This window comes from Malaya genurostris, chromosome 3, assembly GCF_030247185.1.
Source record: "Malaya genurostris strain Urasoe2022 chromosome 3, Malgen_1.1, whole genome shotgun sequence".
Lineage (NCBI taxonomy): Eukaryota > Metazoa > Arthropoda > Insecta > Diptera > Culicidae > Malaya > Malaya genurostris.
This window is the reverse complement of record NC_080572.1, coordinates 26,109,653-26,114,062: the sequence shown is the minus strand read 5'-3', so window position 1 is coordinate 26,114,062 and position 4,410 is coordinate 26,109,653.

The window sequence follows — 4,410 nt, the reverse complement described above, 5'->3', positions numbered from 1 at the left end:
GAAACATTTTATGTTTTCAAGGTCAAATGTGACAGGTACTGTCAAAAACTGAAAATTTTGACATAAAACCTCGTATAACTCAAAAAGTAAACATCCTATCTCAAAACCATTCAATAACGTTCTGGGTGATGAGGAGACCTTTCATTTACGACTAGTTTAATCAAAATCGGTCCAGCCATCTCTGAGATCTCGACCTCTTAGTTGACAACACACATACAGACACACACACATACACACACGGACATTTGCTCAGTTCGTCGTGCTGAATCGATTGGTATATAACATTCGGCCCTCCGGGCCTCGGAAAATTTTTCTAAAGTTTGAGCGAATTCTATACCTATTTTTTATATTTATAAAAAAGGTAAAACCTGTTTTAATCCACCTAGTGGTGTAATGATGTCTTTCTCATATATAATACGTATTCTACTCAAAATGTTTCCTTTTGATTTTTGAGAGAAACGAAGGGATTTTTTGGGCATTAACTAGTATAACATAAAGAATGAAACAGTTCTCTGATCGGTTAGGCCATCCATTAGAAAACGAAGTGGGTGCACTATTATATGTTCTTCCAGCACTGGAACCCGAAAACCGGTATAATCGAAGTCGGTTTGTACGGCCACCAACTAACATGACGTACAAACTCTACTAGTTTTTTTTTTCAAATTTTGAAGATTTTATACGATTTTGCCATCGTACTCTAAACGATGATTTAAATTTTTGTTGTATCCGAAAATATACAGTAATTTTTGGTAGGACCGTAAGACTTTTCGTTTGACCCTAAGATTGGGAATAACGGTTTGGAGTCCAGTTTAGAAAATTTTTCACGTTTTTTGTTTCGCCGGTTTAAGTGACGGTGTAAGTTATCACCAAGCGAAATCGAATCACCAAAAAATACCATTGCCACGCACAATCGATTGCACTCGTCACCGACACCTGAAATGCGTATGAAGCAGCACCAGTCAGGCGGCAGCGATGACCAGCAGGAGCTACGTAGGCATTTTATGTTTAAGTTCGTTAGGGCTCGATACAATTATCGATGGAAAATTAAGAACACTTTCAATTTGTCGTTCGCGGTGAGCGGTCCCTTTTGTAAAAAAGAAAATCCGTTCATGCACTTGTAACTTGTACAATATTGAACACACTTTACCCAATACTCCGGAACCGGCAGTCGGATCCGGATAAAATTCAGGAATTCCATATGAGACCGTGAGACCTTTCACTTGAATCCAAGTTTGTGGAAATTGGTCAAACCATCGCTGACAAAAGTGGGTGAGATCCATTTTGGAATATATGACCAATATTTTCGGTGCTTCCGAAACCGAAGACCGGCAACCAGGATAGCCGAAACCGGTTTGTTTAGTTGCCTCCTGATAATGGCTAATGATTTGTGTAGTTTTGAGACCAGTTTAGAATTTTTTTTACGTTGTTTGTTTCGCCGGTTCATGTGACGGTGTGCAATATTGAACACACTTTACCCTATAATTCCTGAACCGGAAGTCGGATCGGGATGAAATTCAGGAATTCCGTATGGGACCGTAAAACCTTTCATTTGAATCAAAGTTTGTCGAAATCGGTTCTGCCCTCTCCGTGAAAACCTGGTGAGATTATTTGACACATACACACACAGACATTGTTCAGCTCGTGGAACTGAGTCGAATGGTATATGACATAACATATGAATCTGGACCAATTTTTACTAGTCGGGTTCTCAAGTGATTGCATAATTTTTCCATTAGAGAAAGGGAAAACCTGTTTTAATCCACCTAGCGGTGTAATGCTGCCTTTCTTATATTATGCATTTTTTTTCTATATATTATAGCAGAAATGTTTAGAAAAGAGATTTGAAGATTTCTGTTGCACACTACTACTGCATTGATATACTACATTTGAATTTTTGTTAGTTAGTTTATCTATTCAATCATATGTGAGAAAGTGAAGTGAGCTCCATTTTATCACATTTGATTATTATTGTCAGTACTTTCGTAACCGAAAGCTGGATATCGGTGTAGTAACATTTGGTTCATTCAATCATAATCTAATATAACCAACAATTTTTTTACGATTCTCTATGACGATTTGAATTTTGGACAAAAAAAAAGTACCGGTAGCCGAACTAGCATAAAATTCAGCATATCATTAATGGAACTATTAATGAATTATTTGGTTACAGCCTCCTCATGGTCTGCAAACTAGAGAAACTCACTAGCCAATAAAAAGAGCTAGCTTATGAAAAAAATAAAATCTCGAGATTTAACATTTTCATACCAAGCACCCTACCTCCGGAACCAGGAGTTTGATCAAATGAAGATTGGGATATACGTGTGGTATCTGAAGAACTTACAGTTGATTCTAAGATGGAGAAGATCAGTTCAGCCATCTCCGAGCAAAGTGAGTGACAATATTTGTTACACAGCCATACACACACACTTACACACAGACATTTGCTCAGTTCGTCGAGCTGAGATGAATGGTATATGACATTCGGCCTTCCGGGCCTCGGTTCAAAAGTCGTTTTTCGCGTGAATATTCTTCGTTGTGTTTAGTTTTCCTGAAATTATTATAATGACAGTCGTTTTTAATGAATTGTAATTAAAATTTAAATAGAAATTGTATGAACCTTAAAATTATTCCTTTCAATCTAAGCGTGTTATAATCGATTAGGTATTCCATGAGTTGTAGAAGTGTGTTCATCTTTAAAGTATTTGTCATTATTTATGGTACTTCCAGAAACGGTATTCAGAGACCAACATGACCAAAAATAGTTCGTATGTCCCTGAATTAGTATGACGAGAAAATTGAAGCAGTTTTGAGGCCAACTTTGAAGATTTTTTAGTATCGTATACTTCTATGACGGTTTGAATTTTAAAACTCTTAACCCTTTCAAAATAAGCAGATTTTATAGGACCTCAAGATCTTTTATATGAATGTTATATGGACGAAATCGGTTCGGCCATCTACTAGCAAAATGAGTGACATTGTTTTAATTTGATTACATATATCGTCCTGTAGTTTCGGAACCAGAAGTTGGATCCAAATAAAATTCAGAATCCTTATATTGGAGCATGTCGTGATTTTCGGGTGTTTCTACAGACACTCTAACAAATCTGTGATTTGCCATGATGAGAAAACAACCGGATGTATAGAAATTTTAACTCTTTGGGCAAAAAGCAGAAAATATCGAAGTATTTCTAAATAGTTCTCGTTCGTTTATCCGTTGTTGTAGTTGCTTCTGCTGCTGTTGAGTAGGAGATCCGTTCGCTTCAACGTTAGAACCAGGAATGAAGCCCCGGCTTTTTTTTTTCATATTGCATAAATATCTGTTTATTAATCTTATTTTTGTGTATTACATCAACATTTTACAGTACAAGTGTTTTGACCCTTTGGCCTTTCATCTTTGTTGTTCATACGATTCGTTATTAATATTAGGTGTTTTAGTTACTCTTGTTTTACATACTAATGTTTAATCATAATATTTATTTTAATTATTTATAAAATGTCTACCTACTTATAACTATCCCTAACCTAATACGTACAAATTTTGAATTATTTGTATTTCAGAGATTGAGCACCTCTCTTCAAATTTCGTGCAGTATTGTTCGAATTTTTGTTCTAGTATATCCAGTGAGGCCATCTCATGTACTTCACTAGTCCTTGTCCAAGGGGGTAGATTTAGAATCATCTTTAAGATCTTACTTTGAATGCGTTGAAGCCTAAGTTTGTGTGTTCGTGCACAACCCCGCCAAACAGGGACTGCGTATTCAATTGCGGGGTAGATGATTTGTTTATAGACAGCCATCTGATTCTTCAGGCATAGTTTAGATGTTCTACAAATCAGCGGATACAGAGACCTAATGAGTATGCTGCATTTTTGAACGATTTTGTCAACATGTGACCTGAATATCAGATGTCTGTCAAAGGTGAGTCCTAGATAGATAACTTCATCGGACCATTGAATGACCTCATCACCGAATCGTATTCTGCATTCGTCTGATGGAACAAGTTTTGGAGATCTTGAATGTGGAAACAAGATGACCTGAGTCTTTGCTGCATTCATCACAATTTTCCAGCTTGTAAAATATTCCGTTAAAGCGTCCAGACCTGTCTGTAGTTTATTTTTCAGAGCATTAATGACACGACCTTTGTAAAGAATGGCAGTATCATCAGCAAATTGTGACAGAACACCACCACCTGGAAGAGGTGGGATGTCTGATGTGAAAATGTTGTATAGAATTGGACCTAGGATACTTCCCTGGGGTACACCAGCAGGAATAGTAAATCTTTCTGAAAGTGCATTATTCAGAGAAACCTGGAATGCTCTATCTGCAAGATAATTTTTGATAATTTTAATAAGATACATGGGAAAATTGTACCGATGCAGTTTGAACACCAGTCCATCGTGCCACACATTAT